We start from the raw sequence: 17,789 nt of genomic DNA, 5'->3' as shown, positions 1-17,789 counted from the left end.
CCCACTCAAGATAAAATACAAATCTTACTTTATATTGATTTCTTTCTTTAATTGCAAAGAAATCTGAAGAAGATGAATGATTTAGTTGTTCTATGGTTTAGGGTTTAACTTTTGAAAGAACACATGGTTAAGTTTTTGTAAAGAATTTCCCAAAACAGGAGATTAATTTTTAGTTAAGAAATTCAAATTTAAAATCTCAATGTATTTTCCACATTTGAAATTGTGAAGGTTTTATATGCCATGTGTCAGCCATACATTGGCTATGTGTGCCACCTCATAAAAAAATGAAGACCGTTAGCATTTTGGGTAATTTGCGTAACGGTTGGCAAGTTTAAGTACCAAATTGCACCAAAAAAAAAGTTTAGGTACCGAATTAGGAAAAAATGTCAAGTTCAAGTATCAAATCTTATATTAAACCTTTTAATAATTGTCATCAATACTAGTTATTGAGACAATATATTAAACTAACACCAACTTAAGTGAGAGGCCAATTGCATTTTTAGATGATAACCAAATAATATATGAGCTCATGTATCACATGTGTGCAACCCGAAGCTTGCGATGTTATTTCTTGAAATAATTTGATTGTGCACAATCTCTATAGTATACAGTTTGTGCTAACAACACTGGTGCACTCTATCCCAAGCTTGATTTTCGTTATTTTTGCTAGGATAATATTAAGTTCTTTATGCCTATATATATATATATACTTAATGGTTAGCAAAACTATGACTCCATTTAGTTGCTTAACCATTAATATAAGATTAGCTTTCCAATAAGCATGCAATTTTATTTGCATCAAGCCAACATGTAACACCCCTCACCCGGTCCGGTCGTTGGACCTGATTTACAAGATGCTACATCAATCAACAAAACTTAATCACTTGCATATACGGTTTCAAATAAGAGCAACGGCTACTAAAATTAACATTTAAAGAAAATTTCATGGCTAATTTAAACATTTAAACACCAATGAAAACAGTTTTAATCATAATTAAGGTTCATATTTAATAAATCTTGAAATATCATGTAGGTACCAATACCGAATGAGCAAGTATCATTAATTTTATCATGAGTATCGGTGCTCGAATATGGGTATTGATACCAAAGTTGGATTCTATCAACTTTTGAAAACTTCCCAACTTCGAGGTATTGATATACGTATCTCGAGTATCGATACATTTACCCAAGATACCAAAAATTCACAAGTTATAATGTTATCCATGCTCAAAACAATGTTCTACTCAACACACAATTATAACCTAATTTAACCGAACTTATTAACATCCTTTAAAAATTCATCATGCCATATCCATACATTTAAATAAGAATATCAAACATGTATTATCAACCTTAATCTCAAACGTCAATTTAGTTGCAGACGAAGTCCAAAACAACATTCATATTACGTCAATCCAATACCAAGATAGAATTAATTAAATAATGTTAATAATCAAAACTAAAACTCTAACCCGTATTGTTTTTATTTAGCGAGTTCAAAAGAATCACAAAAACCACCTACTAAAAAATATTGCTTTACTTAGATCACTTCCTTCGTCACTCCACTCACACCAAAAAAACTAATTATCTGCAAGATGTTAATGTGGAGTGTAAGCTCAAATAAGCTCAGTGAATGTTTGGAACTACCGCTAAGCATACACAACGTCACATGTTAAGCAAAAGCATACTACGGCTTACTCATAACCACATTTTCATCAAGTCAAAATAACATTTTTACGTTTCATTAAATTATAAAACTAACATATACTCTCACATGCAATTACACTCAACTCATATATATAATTCATTTAATGATAATTTATCAAGACAAAACAACATATTCATGCTTTAATGACTCACAAGTCTAGCTTATATATTCACATGCATTTACACACAACATTTTCATATATTAATCAATTTATGATAATTTAGCAACTTGGAAACATGAAACATAAAGGTGGACTCTATCACCTCACATTGGATACATGGATCTCCATCACACCAATGATTCAACGAGTCTAACATATCCTATAAGTGTAGCATAAAGCTAAACACTCTCCAACACACTAATATATCCCAGTGAATGGAGCTTAACTCAACATTCTCTTATCCCTCCAATCTGTCTCGGGGCCTTAATGCCCAAATCACAAAACACAAGGGTGAGTACTCACAATTCTATAGCATGCCAACTATATCCAACGGTTTCAAGAGATCACAAGGCTAAAATATCCACAAATACACACATTTAATTACTATTTTAATGCACATAATCTCTATTCATAATCATCAATTCATATCACAAATTTGTACACAATGGATGCTTATCAGATTCACATTTATTTACACTTTAAGTTCCACAACTATGCTCTTTGAACCACCACATATCCAACCACATATTTGTGCATTAAAATTAGTTTATCACATACAAGTACTCACACGCATTACCTGTTATATCAACATCTCAATCCACAACTCGACATACCTTAAACGTAATTTCACAACAAAGTAACAGTATAAGAAAGGCTTACACTCGGAACTTAGGATAGGGGTTTAGGATATTCTTAAGCTCTCAATTAATTCTATAAACTGCGCATACTAGTAGCGACTCCGAACACTCACCAATCACGATCCTGCTTACAAGCCGAAAGCTCAAACAAACTTTCATTGCCTTTAAAATTGCTCGTAGTGGCTCCCGATTGATCCAACACTTTACAAGCATAACAAACACATTACAAACTCATAAAAAAATCAGCCTTGAACACAACCAAACAACAAGAAATACACAATTCAAGCCTCTCCTTTTTCACTATCGAAAATTAGCTAGTTTTGTTAAAGTTGAAGTTTCAACATCCTAATCTCATTTCTAATTCTCAATTTCAATTTCAAACATCCTAAATATGATTTAATTTTATATTTAAACCATTAATTTCACCTAAATTTGTAATCTTAAATTTTTCAAAAATTGAAGCTTTCAAGAACATGTAAAAGGGAAAATCTTTGATTCTTAAAAATCCGATTATGAACTATCAAATTGAAGCAAAATACATTCTAATTAAGTTAAAATTAATAAAAAATCACTTCAAAAACACAATTTTACTCAATATTTCAAGATCTACCAATTTTGAATCCAAACATACTTTAAAAACATCAAATATAAATATACTCATTTAAAACTCGAGTTAAATTAACAACACCCTTTATTTAACCATAGAAAGTTAGAATATTACCTTGATTTGATGAAAATGATGATCTAAAATTCTAATTCAGGATTTCAACTCAAGAAGAACAATTGTGAATTTGGGGAAGAAAACACGTTTTTTGTTTGAAATTGGGGGTTGTTCTGGTGTTTGGGGAGTTAATAAATCTGAAGGAATGAATAGATTTTGTTAAAACTCTCTAATTTTAGATTTTGAAAAACTTTTAATATTTTGGGGTTTGAAAGAAGTATAAGACGTGAATGGCTTTATGTAGGAGACCATTTTTCAAAAATTGGGCAATTTGCCCTTTTGGTCACTCCTAATTCTTCCCTTTTCCAATTATGTCCTAAATCAATTAAAATTCATTTTTTTAAGTTAGACCTTAAAATTAAATTTTGTTTTAAGCAAGTTAATTTTTAAAAAAACGCAAAGATGCCACTTTAATTATTTAATTACTCACTTACGACCCTAATTTCCAATACCTAACTCAACCTCCGATTAAAAAAAACCTGATTCTACTAACCCAAAACTACTAGGCCGGGTTTTAGGGTGTGACACATGTAAGAAATATTTGTCTTATGAGAATTGACTTTCATTTATAATCTAATAGATTTCATCTAAGAATATTTGGATATGCAATATCTATTTTATGTTCCACCATAACGCACTAAGATGGATCATCAAGTATGAAGTTGATAAATTTTAGAATTTTCATTTGATGCAAAAAGTTGAAGGAGATATATTTATAATTTTGAAAAAGTAATGTCATGTTACAAATTTTCTTAGTATTAAAGGGAGACAAATTGGTTAAATAATTATGTCATCATTTTTTATGATCCTCACTAATATTATGTGCACAAAGTTTGAAGGATAAAATTATTTTTCAGACATGTTTAGTGATGACATTTAAAGATTGCATATGTTAGCATAAACATATACCAGCTAAAATGCTCCAAATAATTATATGTACCAGAAGGACAATGTGATAAAAATAAGTCTTAGGGATGCTAGAAGCATGGCAAACTAGTCAATTACATAAAATGTAAAATTCTTGAAAGAAAGGAGAAAGAAATGAATATGGTCATGTGCTAAAGGAGGCGGGTACTCATGAAGAGACCTAAGGCATAATTTTTTATAAAACCCCAAAGAGGATCAGCTATCTGAAATTATAAATATAATGAGATATCTCAATTAGTTATGTCATAACCAAATATGATGGAGTTGACAAAAGGAATTTTTTGTCAACAATGATAATATACATAGAACACTTCAATACTATTGAAAAGTGAAAATTTTGAATGAAAATATACTTGAAAGCATTGAGATGAGAACAAACCATCAAAATAAATAAACATTTCTATTATAACTTATGAAATGTATCTCGGATATGAAGTCTAAACACCGGAAGGTGTAAAGATAAGTGGAGTACATGTTAGCATAATAGCGAAAAAAATATACAAGTCATAATATATAGAATTGACTTGTAACATAAATTTTCACAAGACACTTGGCTTTCGTTATGAAAAATGATTAAGTTGTTGTGGATGCAATAGTCTAATACTAAATAAAATTCTTTATTTAGGTCTAGTGAATTTGTATTCAGTGATATAAATTATTTGATAATATTGATGCCTAAAGCATAAAACTCAAGTTTCATGAGAAAATCATTAAATGTGAATATGATGTTGCTTAAAAGTTTTCATTAGTTAATGTATTTATACGTTTAGGTTATTATCATCATTGTTGATATTAATGTATCAAATACCATTGGAGTTTCGAAAATTTTTCAAGAGCAATAATATTCGGTACATAAATTTTATAATGAAAGTGTATTTAAAAATTAAATTTTGTTTCTACCTAAAGATCCAAAGTTCAATAAGATCAAATGGTCATACAATGATGTTATAAAACAATGGTCCTAACGTATCAATTATTTATGTGTCCAATACACTAATTGTATTGGTAATAGTGAATGATACAATACATCATGCTTTATGGAGTTGTTGGCGACATCTAAAGCATGTGAATGTAATTGAATTTTATTGCTATATTGATACGCATCAACAAAAATTTTTTTATATGTTGATGATTTACTATTGATAAATAATTTTGAATGTCTCAATATTGAGTTATAAAATGATGTTCAAAGGGAACAAAATATGGATTGTTGTAACACCCCTCACTCAATGCGAAGAATAATCGATAATTCAATTAGGCACTCTATAACGCTACATTTAATAACTTAATTTTCAGTATTGGATTACATCGTTTCAAAGATCTTAACTAATGCTTACATGAGGGAGTGTAAATTCACACTACATTTTTCTTTTAAGGTTGTGACATACTACGTATTAAAGAATTATGTACTCTTTTTTCTTTCACTAGGTTTTTGTCCTACAGGGTTTTTCCAAGTAAGGTTTTTAATGAGGCGTATCCTTTTTACAATGATCATACAATGGGGTGTAACCCCCCCAAACCCGGCCTAGAAGTTATGATGAATCTGGAGAAATTACATTGACTCATTTGAAAAACTGATCTCAGTAATATTTAGCGAACACGACTATAGCGCACAGTCATTAAAAGCTATTTGTTCGCTTTCAGAAAACACTTAAGGAGTTACTTAATCTACAGTAGAAAACCCTTTCAAGAGTTTTAGTTTTGAAAAATGAAATCCATTTTGTTTAAGTGATTTTGCAGCCTCGCATTAGAAAATATTAATTACTAAAGAATTAAGCAAAGTCCCAAAACGAGTTCAGAAATAGATTACAAAACCTAAAGGAACAAAATAAATAATTACAAAATTCACCATATTTACAGTAAGTAAAAAAATTTGAGCTCCCACATGTCGTCTGGTCCTAAGCCAAAGGTTTACCTGAATAGACAAAGATAAAACAAAAGGGCGAGCTATAAGGCTCAGTGTATAACTAAACTCAAACAAAGATCAAACAGAACACAATATACAATCAGAGTAAAGCAGAGAATTTCATAACGATCATATAGCTAGAGTAGAATAAATTAGAGTATCATAGGGATTTTCATAACAATCGTATAACAAAACAGAGGGTGTATGGTTATGCCAATGTGATGTTTTTCAAAAAATCAAAATGCAGATTTATCAAAAAATATCCTACTCAACTCCGCTACACACCAAAATAGAGTTCCCCAGAACTCATCCAACCAAATTACACTGACATATAATTGTGGACAGTGCCACCAGAATTGCAGTCAAAACTTCCAAATCAGATATATATGGTCAAGCCACTATATTGCAGCCAAGCTGCCAGTACAGATGTATATGGTCTAGCCACCATAATTGTAGACAAGCTGCCAGACAGAATTGTGGATAAACCACCATATAATACAAATCATTGAATTACCAAAAACTACCTCCTTTTACATCATCCCGAACCCCATGAAATGTGTCCTGGCAGAATCAGAATGATAAGCATGTAAGACATGTTGCCGTATAATAACAGAGATAGAAGACATGGAAATCAACATTTTGCAGAACAGACTAATCAAATCTTAATGAATCATAATATATTTTCCATGAAGTCATATGCATCGTTACATATCAAAATCAATATCAAACACAACAACTTATTCGGATATCACATGTCCACAAACAACAAGGTAACACAGAAATGACTCATCAAAATTAATAGAGCACAAACCATACTTGAATAAATCACATACCTTAAACACGTCCCAAACAAAAGCACATTATACGCTAACAGATCATGCTTACTTAGCTTATATCCTATTAGACATACGTATAGATAACGAATAACACACCAATATTTCATCAAAAATTAAGTTTTATGGCTTGTTTCAGATTGAATGAACCCCGTAAAAAGCCTCCGTTTGATTTAAACAACATTTACGAACCTAGGGAAAAATTCTGATTTTTGGCCCACACGTCCTACATGGTGGTCCGTGTGGCCCACATGGCTTGGCACACGCCCGTGTGGCTCAAGTTAGAAAGTTTCACAATTTGACACAGTGGTGTGGTTCAAGTCAATGACATACACAGGCTATGCACAAGGTCATGTGGCATCGACAGCCTCAATTTTGGCTTCCTATGTTCACTAATTTCTCAAGTTTTCGTTACACACCTGATACAGTTTTGACTTAGAAGCAACATAGATGATCTTGGAACCCTAAAGCGACGTTCAAACGTCCAATCAGACGATTTATTCAAAATCAAATCACAAAACTAACATCCAAAACTGATGTTACATCGAAAAACTTTCGACACAAAACCCCAAATTGAAACTTACTAGCAAATGAATCAACCAACATGTAATTCTTAAATCATTAGAGGGATGTAAATCTCGAGATGCAGTTCGACTAAAAGATCGAGGGCACAATGAAACTTAGAGTAGCATATCCGAAACGATTCAAATAGTAAACTAAGGGTGGAAGACAATCACAACCAAAAAGAAAGAAGAAGAAACGATAGAGAGAAAAAAATGGAAGAGGAACGTGAAAAAAAGAGGAAGTTTTTGGGAAAAACTTAATTAATTTAAGAAAAAAAACTAACTCACAAGACAGCATAACAAAAACAAAAACATTTTCTTATTGCTTTCACAGGGACTCGAACACAAGACCAAAAGGTATACAAAAACTTAAACATTGAACCAATAGGCTCATTCTTGTCTTCAATTGAGCGAAAATCATATATAAACCAGATACTCAAGAATAGGAGTTTAGGAAAAAGTAGAAAAATTTCAAAATAAAAGGTTTGAACCCAGAACCTCGCATACACAAAAACAACACCTATCCACTAAACTTAATTCACTTGTCATAATTTCACAATCTTAACTCAAACCCAGGACGCAACCACTATAGTTTCACTAACCCAATTTCTTCTAACTCGGTTTTTGAGATGTTATAGAGGGAGTGCTATGAATGCTATTAAGTGGATGTTCAACCTTTCACCTTTCATCTTCTTTAACTCTTCATCAAAAGAAGAGAAATGCAATAGAAATCCTCATTATTCTCATCTATTATTCTTGTGTTCTTTACATTATTATTATTTTATAACAATCTACAAATTGAATTTGTGTTTAATGGATTTATAAACAAATTGTTTACACTATACCAATAATAATTCTCGAGTAAACTTAAAAAAATTAATTTTTAACATAAAATATTTTCTCTCACCAAATTTGTGAATGTATACTTATTATCGATAAAATCCTTGACTTAAATATAGTCTTTAAATAAAAGAACTAAAATTAACATGTCTAGGGATTGAAGTCGTGTTTAATGGATTTATAAACAAATTTTTGAGTAAACTTAAAAAAAACTTTTAATATAAAATGTTTTCTCTCACAAAATATGTGTATCTTATCGATAATGTTATTGATTGCATTAGTGTGATAAGTCAACTCGATATTTAATATTTTAAAAATAAAACTTTAATATTGAATTGTTTTCATCAACTTAATAACTTTTAACGTGCTATAGAAGAATGAAAATACCATGGTAAATACTTTGAGTGCATTTAATATTCTTAATATGATGTATTTACCTATTTCAATTTTTTTACTTAGAAGTTAAACTATTTTTAATTTTAGTTTCATACATATTCCATATATGTTGTTATTATTATTAATTTCAAACCTTACATTTTATTATTTCTTGTATGTTATTTTGAAATACAAATTATTCTAAATATGTGATTTTTACATGCATATGCGTGCGATATCTAGTATTATAAATACTAAAATTTGAATAAGTTATTATGTGGGTGAAAATATAACTATCAAGTAATTTTAATTTATAAAATGTAGGTAGTTTTAGGTTATAAAAGTTAAGGTTGAGCAAGGTAAATAAAAATACCTACTTAAAAATTTTAAATAAAAACATTAAAAAACATATACGAGTTATTAATTAATTTTATTTATTTGAAAATTATTTTAGAAATATTTATAAAAATACTTTTAAATTTTATCAAATAATGTCCAAAAGTCATAAATAAATATATTTTTTGTTAAAATAAATCTAAAACTATAATTCAAAATAAATAAAAATTGGAGAAATGAATCGATTATAATAAAAGATTCAAAACTAAAATGAATCCAGCCCTAAAAATATTTCAATTCCCTATAATTAATTTGATAGGCTAAATGGGTAAATGTTATTATTGAGACTCTATCTATCAAAAGCGTTAATGAAGAATACTCATTAAGTAAGTACCTAGTGAGGTAAATTCTGTTACGGACTTTTTAGCTGATCTGATAAAAGGTTTTCCCATTAGTGTGAGAATTTTTCATTTTACCCCTTTATTAATTGATGATCAAATATGGATAGATAGAAAGTTTCTGTTACCTAACTCTAACCCTATTATTTGCTCATAATTGATGCTTTTTACATCTTGTTACCAAAAAAACACAATGCTGTTTAAGTGGTATATTTTTCATAATATTGATATTTCATTTTCTATCGTTTTAATTAAAATGATATGTTGTGATTTTATAATAGTATAAAACTAAACCGAGAGAATAACTTGATTCACTTCATGAATTTCACATTAAATTCATTGATTTAGAACTTTATTAAAGGTTGATAAAAGTGGTGGAGCAGAATAGGTTTCGTGAACGAATACTTCATTCCGAATCTAGTATCTTCGATAATTACTATTTTACTCCTTCTAACGTTTTATGTATTTCTTTTATATTTTAATATAGATTAAATATACACTAAAATCATACATATACCAGCATTATTTATATGATTATCTAAATTGTTGATTGAGTAGTGTCACAAGTTAACTAAACATCGATTTTATTAAAAATTTATTAAACTACTTTTATATATTTGAAATAAATTATATTTTATAAAAGTATTTTATTTTTTAACATTTTAAATAAAATCAATGAAAAATTATAAATGATAAGATCTAAATCTATATCATCAATATGTAAAAACCTCAACTTTATTATTACAACCAACATTTGATTTGGGTTAAATCATTATTTGGGATTTAAACTTGATAATTTTTTTATATTGGGATTTGAATATTTTCTTTGCCCAAGTTAAGTTCTGTTGTTCTTATATTAAGGTTTAAACTTAAACAATATTTTTCACATTGAAGCTTGAATTTTTTATCCAAGTTAAACCTAAACTTGACAATAGTTCCCATATTAGGGTGTAAACTTGACAATTATCCCCATATATGAAAATTTTGTCAAGTTTAAAACTTAACTTAGACTGAAAAATTTCGGATATCAATATAAAAATAAATATAAATTCAAGATGTAACTTAAATATAAAAAATTTAGACATCATAATTTTTTTACATTTTAGTATTATTATATAGGTGAAATCATGTGGCGATGACAAAATACAGGTAGCCAACAGGATAGAGATAGGGATAGCTCAAGATAACGTCAATTGCGGCGCCAGGTTGAGAGAGAACTTCTGAGAAAAGATTGTTGGGATTTAATTTGGAGGAAAGCCAAAATATAGGCATTGGATTCTTCACATATCTCAAAGGTTGGTTTTATACACAATTTTAAAACTAAAATATATAAAAAAAAAAAAAAAAGGGCTGACTTGAGTTCGCTTGATCACACATTTCTATGAGTGCATCTATTCCTTCCAACCTCATGAATATTTTGGATGGGATACCCATAGGTTTATATTACACAGATATTTTAAATTAATTTAGGTGAAGGGAAACTATTACCTTCTAAAGTAAGGGCATCTCATTTAGGGTTGAGATCGGTTAGTTTTGATTGAATTTTTCAAACTTTCTTTTATAATTTTATTTTTTATATTAATTTTAAGATTTGAATCTCTAAATTTTATTTGATAAAAGAAATTTTATAGCTTTTCACATAATTATTAAGTAAGTATTTTTATTTTAAAATGTTATATCAATAAATTTAATAAAATAAATTTAATAGTATTAATAATTGAACATAAATATTAAAATCTAAAAATAAAAGAATTAAGTTCTTAAAAATAAAAATACAAAATTTTAAAATTAAGAAAATACAAAACATACAGTATATTTTAAGCTTTTAAATATGACCCTAAATAAAAATAAATTGGAGTAACCAAAATTTTTAAAATTATAAAAAAAAAAAAAGCGTCTAAACACCATGATTCAGGAATTGTAAAGCGAGCAGAGGTAAGGTTGAAATAAATTAAAAGTCAAAACGTTGAGAAATGAAAGGAGTTAATAGTTGCGTAAAAAGAAAGCGAAAAAAGGATCCCATATTATATTATATTATATTATATTATATTATATTCCTCAATTCTTTCAAAAGAAAATATATATTATATTCCTCAATTCCCAATTTCGAAAGCCACTGAAATTGAAATAATTAAATGTTGGATCATGTGAAAGGATGTGGGTATTTACGTAAGTAGGGCATGGGACCTACTTTGACGCGCTTACACGTCGTTTCTTACGTGGACATCACTTTCAGCCCTTGCATTTGCATTCGCATTCGCCTACTCTACTCTCTCTCTCTTTCTGCTTTTCTTTTTCAATTGTTTTTAGATACATCATTTATACTGTAGTATTGGTTGAGTTTTAGTTACAGTTACCTTAAGACCAAACATTGATATTATGTTTTTTAAGTAATTCTTTTTACAAAAACTTTATATAAACTATTTAAAATCACATAAATTTTATATTAATATTTTATTTATTTAAAAAGTCTTTGAATGTTTCACAATTAAATTGGGGCACAATTAGATGCTGAATTAAAGTAATTATATTAATATAGATAAATAAATATATAAATATCTTGTAATATAATAAAATAGAAAATTATACTGTAGTCACTTACTATTAGTAAGTTTTTTTTTGTCGCTCAACTATGAAAAATTATAAAATTTCATATAATTATTCAATTTTTTTGTCACCAATTAACATTGTTATAACAAAAAGTTGTTATGTAGCTTTTAAAATTAGCATATTAACAATTTTAACCTTCAACATTTATATATTATGCTAATTTGATAGATTCTAAAATAAATTAAACCCTTAACGCTTAAATAGTGTGTAATTTGATCATTTTGCAATTTTATTTTTCTTTGTAGCATTTTTTGACATTGTCCTTGCATTTGATTCAATGTAAAATGAACAACAAGAAGAAACAAAACAACCCAAATTCTAGTACCTAATTCAATTACTTGAAAATTAAAAAAAATACCCCTTCATTAATTTAATCTAATTGTATGTCTAACAACTTAAAAAAAATGAGCTTTGGTTTGCTTTGTCAATGGCTAGCTCAAGCTAACAAAAACTGGATTAATTATCATTGAAAGATATTAAGTTCTTAGTCATTTGAAGTATAAGGAAAGCAAGGCATTTGAGGATTGTCTAGTTTGTAAACATTGAGCACTAAATTTTTAAAAATTAAGAATAAATTGACACAATGTGTAAATGTTAAGGACTAAATTTTTTATAATGCCAATTTCAAAAGTTGTCATGTCATCTTTCCATTAACCATTTAACAACATATGACTAAAAAGGAAAAAAATTGAATAGTTACTTGACCGATTTGCAACTTTTCATAGTTGAGTGACCAAAAAAGAAACAACATGATAGTTGGGTGGCTACTAGTGTAGTTTACCCTATTAAAAATGATCTTTTGGGATTTTTTCAACTAAGTTTTTATCAAACACATCCATAGTCAAAGGCTTCCTATTAATATAGATAGATAGATAGATAGATGTATTAGGAGTTAATTGCACTATTCATTAAACATTCTAATTACACCTTCAAACTATCAATGTTATATCAATAAGGTCCATCCGTTATTAAAATTGTTAGTTTAGCAATTAAATGAGATGCCAAATCTCATGTGGCATAGTTTTGAGATTTTCGTTGTTATAAAAGTTTTATTATTCATTCTCTCCTTTTCAATTTTACTTTATTTCTAGTTTTAACTTTTAAAAGTTATGTGGTGACGTATTACTTTTATTTAAAATTTTTATTATAAATTATGCCTCATAAGATTTGACATGTTATTTAACGATTAAATTAATGGTTTTAATAATAGAAAGACTTTATTGATATAACATTGATAGTTTAACCATGTCATTAGAATGTTTTGAAGTTTAAATAATTTAGAACGAATGTCATAGGTTAAGGATGTTTAGTGCAATTAACTATTTATCAATAATAATGTTTTTCTTTTTAAATAAATCTAATACATGAGTTAATTGCACTAGACATTCTCAAAATATGACATTCATTTTAAAAAAAGTTATTCATAGCCTCAAATATGAGGAACACTGATAGAGTACTATCAGGAATTTCGATATGCATTCAAGAAAACATGAATGTCAAGCTTGTCAAGAAGTTTAAACCCGAGGAAATTCTAACGGCAATTAAAGGTATTGCACCACTGAAAGCTTCAGGTATGGACGGTTTCCCAGCCCTTTTCTTCCACAAGTATTGGCATATTGTGGGGGAGGAGGTTACAAAGTTTTGTTTAGAAATTCATAATAGGAAAAAGGAGTTCAACGTTATTAACTATACTAGTATAGTGCTTATTCCAAAAGTTGATTCCCCAAACTGCATGACACAATTCAGGCAGATTAGTTTATGTAATGTGGTGTATAAAATCATATCCAAAACAATTGTAAACAGATTTAGAACTGTGTTGGACAAATGCATTGACGAGGCGCAAGCAGCTTTTGTTCATGGACAACAAGTCATAGATAATGCGATCATTGCCTATGAGGTTTTACAAACATTAAAATAAAAAAGAGAAGGAAATCGAGGCTATTTTGCATTAAAATTATATATGAGCAAGGCCTATGATAGGGTTGAATGGAATTTTATTGAACAAGTAATGAAACAAATGGATTTTTGTGATGAATGGTTGAATCTTGTGATGGGGTGCATCCGATCGGTGGAATATTTGGTTCTGTTTAATAGGATTAGAGGAGAAAAATTTAAGCCTTCAAGGGGTTTGTGACAAGGGGAGCTTTTGAGTCCATACTTATTTCTTATTTGTGTAGAGGGTTTTTCTTCACTCATTCAATTGGTAAAAAGAGAGGGAGCTATTAAAGGCGTAATGATGGGGATAGGAGGACTTACTTTAACTCATTTTTTCTTTGCTGATGACAATATATTATTTGGGGAAGCAAGTTTGGAAGGTGCAAGTGCTATTAAAACAATTGTGAACGAATATGAAGGGGTTACAGGGTAGTTGATTAATTTTGAGAACTCACTGATTTTTTTCAATACCAATATTCAAATCGATAGGCAAGAGCAGATCGGATCGATTCTTGAGGTAAGGGTTTCGCGTAATCTAAAGAGATATTTGGGTCTACCGACTAAGATTGGACCGCAAAAAAAGGAGGCGTTTGCAAGTTTCAGAGATAGATTTATTAAAAGTATTGAAAGTTGAAGTGTTCGTCAGTTATCTCTTAGAGGAAAATAAGTTTTTATTAAAGCTATATTACAAGCCATTCTAGTTTATACTTTGCAATGTTTCTTATTTCCTGTTTCACTAAGTCGTCAGTTTGAAAATATTATTAGGAAATTTTGGTGGAGAAATTCTAAAACAGGGAAGGGAATTTATTGGTGTGATTGGAAAAAAAATGTGTAAATCAAAAGATCAAGGAGGGTTGGGTTTTAGGGATTTGGCGAAGTTTAATATAGCTTTACTTGCAATACAAGGGAAGAGATTAATTACGAAACCAGATTGCTTATTTGCGCATGTTATGAAAGCAAAGTATTTTTCACATATTGATTTTATAAATGCGAGGTTAGGATCTCACCCTTCGTTTACCTGGAGAAGTATTTAGAGTGCGAGGAAACTTTTGGAGGAAGGAATAGGATGGAAAGTGGGGAACAGAAAGTTGATCAACATCTAGAATGAAGCTTAGATCCTGAGACTTGGGAATGAAAAAGTAAGAGTTAAGCATATTAATATTAATTTTACATCAGTAGCAAACCTCATTAATTCTAATCATATTACCTGGAGAATTGATGTGTTACGACAGCTTTTTGATGAAGAGCAAATTTCCAAAATTCTGTCCATCCCACTTGTTGCAGTGGATATTCACGATGAAAGGGTGTGGTTGGGTGATAAAAGAGGGGTGTATTTCGCAAAAAGTAGATACAAATGGCTGTTACAGGCGGATACGATAATAGGGCAAGGGGAGGGGATACATCAACCTACGCTACTACAGAAATTTTACAACAAATTATGGAGATTATAGGTTGCAAGAAAAATCAAAATTATATTTTGGAGAATCGCCAATAACTTCCTCCCTACTTTTAACAATTTAAAAAATAGAAATTTACAGGTTATGAATCTTTGTCCTCTCTGCCGTACAATGGAGCAATCAGTGAGTCACGTCTTCTGAGAATGTACATACATTAAATGTGTCCTGCAATGAGTGGGGATTGATGGCTCATCCAGTTGCCCGGAAAAAAAATTAGAATATGTGGTTAGCAAATTTATTTTTGAATATGAAAGAAGGGCAGTGTAAATGGTTAGTCATGAAGTTTTGTGCAGTATGGTATCACATAAACAAAGTTTATCATTAAGGAGAAGGGCAAGAAAAACGAGATTGATAAATTTTATTAAGTCATTTTACACAGAGAACATTAAACTAGAAGTAGTGATAGAAGTAGGTGTTCAACAAAATGGCTGTGCATGGACTCCACTGAGGATAAGTGTGGTAAAAGGTAATTTTGATGCAGCGTATAACAGTTATATGATGAGTTCAGTAACAGGAATAATTTTTAGAGATTTCGAAGGACATATACTGGCAGCATGCACTTACCCTAATACATTTGTGGTTGATGCAACCATGGCGGAGGCGAGAGCTTGTTTACAAAAGGTAGTAGTGGTTGAAGATTTGGGATTCAGAAATCTGGTGGTTGAAAGGGACTCCTTGACTGTCATAAAGAAAATCCAAACATTTGAAGAGGATAAATCAAATATTGCTGTGATTATTAAAGAAATAAAAGAAAAAGCTCGGAGGTTTGAAAGCTTTACCTGTCAATTTACAGGTAGATCAATGAACCACGCGGCGCATATAATGACGGAGGAAGGGAAACGATGAGATTCACCGAGGTTCTAGGCTGAAGAGGCACCTCCAAGAACGAAATTGGCAGTTGAAGAAGATAGAAGGTCCCTGTCAGAAAGGTGAAATGAGTCGGAGAAATAAGAATAAAAGGAATCCGATGGTTTCAGTCTCTACACACAATCCATCGTGAACGAAAAAGGAGTAGGATGTTTGATGGTTTTGACAATGGTTGTAGAGAAGTTGATGAAGGATGCCAAAGAATTGAATAGTTTTCTTTTTCATTTATGTTTTCTTTCTTCATTTCAGATTTGGCGTTTGGGTTTTTTTTTTAAGTTTAGGCTTTAACTGTATTTGTGTAGGGTTTTTTAAAGTAAAGTTTTTTTTTATTCTTGTAAAGCCTTAATTTTCATTTATTAGGCTCTGGCATTGTTGTGTTGGTAAGGGCTGGGAAGAACACGTGTCTGCCATGCAGTCCTATAATTTCTTATTATTTTGATTTAAATTAAAAAAACTATTTGAAAAAACATTAAATCCGTTGAAAATTAATATTTTTAGTAATTTAATTTTAATCCATAATAAAAATCAAATGACAACTTTTTCCATACAAAAAATGTGGAAATGATAAAGTAGAAAATACTTCTCACTTAGTATAGATTATTTTTAATTATCTTTTAAGTTAATTTTAATTCTTTTAGAAATTCTTTTAGCATTCTATTATCCTTAAAAACTTTACTTTTAAAATTTAAGTTTGCTTAAAATAATGTGAAATATTTTTAAAAATAAGAATAAAAATAAAAAATTATAAATTAAAAGTTACATATATCAAACAATTTAATTATATTTCATATTTTTATGAATATATTATTAGAAAGTAGCTGTCCGTTATTATAAGAAGTTTAATGTATTTTATGACTTTAATATCTATTAGAAATACAATTTTATATTATTTATACTTCTCTTTTTCCTTTTATCTTTGAACTAGAGATTTTATAATTTAAATCCATCCAACACTTACATTTAATTTTTCAACCCTAAATATTTTCATGTATCAAATAACATTTTTGTTCCTATGGGTATTTAGTGAATGTTTGCTGTTTTTTTCTGACTCGGAATGTTTGCTGATCTGATCTTTAGTTTATTTTTAATTTTGTTATTATTTTTTAGAAGAGACGTAAAATAAAAATACATGAATGTATGAAAATTTATGTAATATGTATATAAATATAAAAAAAACATAGAAAGATAAAAGAAGAAAGGGAGATTGGTAAGTTTTATTTTATTTTTAATTTCAGAATATTAGAGAGCATAAATAATAGAAACAGAATATAAAAACATATATAGTATCATTAAATCATTTAGGTTAATAGTTGTAAGCTTAGGTAAGGACGTTTCTACATATTTAGTCTCATAGTAATTAAATTCGATTGTGATATGATTAAGTGTCAATAATAAAATTTAATTGTTGTCTTATATTTATATAAAATTATCATATACCATTGATAGTCAGTTATACTGACTTATGGTCAAGGCTGAAAGAAATTTTCGTTTAATTAATTTTCATATTTCCATCCC

The 17,789-nt window shown here is 29.2% G+C and overlaps 1 long non-coding RNA gene across 2 annotated transcripts; it reads right to left on the bottom strand.

The window, feature by feature from the left end:
• Positions 1 to 13,400: 13,400 nt before the first annotated feature.
• LOC105804244 (uncharacterized) lies at positions 13,401 to 16,567 on the bottom strand. Of its 2 annotated transcripts, XR_001136813.2 has the most exons (4): positions 16,187 to 16,567; positions 15,158 to 16,086; positions 14,958 to 15,068; positions 13,401 to 13,743 (listed from the first exon to the last, which is right to left on the bottom strand). It is a non-coding gene; the product is annotated as an uncharacterized LOC105804244 (long non-coding RNA). The 2 variants fall into 2 exon arrangements; XR_001136812.2 differs by lacking the exon at positions 13,401 to 13,743 and having other exon boundaries at positions 13,775 to 15,074; positions 16,187 to 16,566.
• Between the last annotated feature and the right edge of the window lie 1,222 nt (positions 16,568 to 17,789).

Source organism: Gossypium raimondii, chromosome 11 (genome assembly GCF_025698545.1).
Source record: "Gossypium raimondii isolate GPD5lz chromosome 11, ASM2569854v1, whole genome shotgun sequence".
Lineage (NCBI taxonomy): Eukaryota > Viridiplantae > Streptophyta > Magnoliopsida > Malvales > Malvaceae > Gossypium > Gossypium raimondii.
This window is presented reverse-complemented; position numbering and strand designations above follow the sequence as displayed.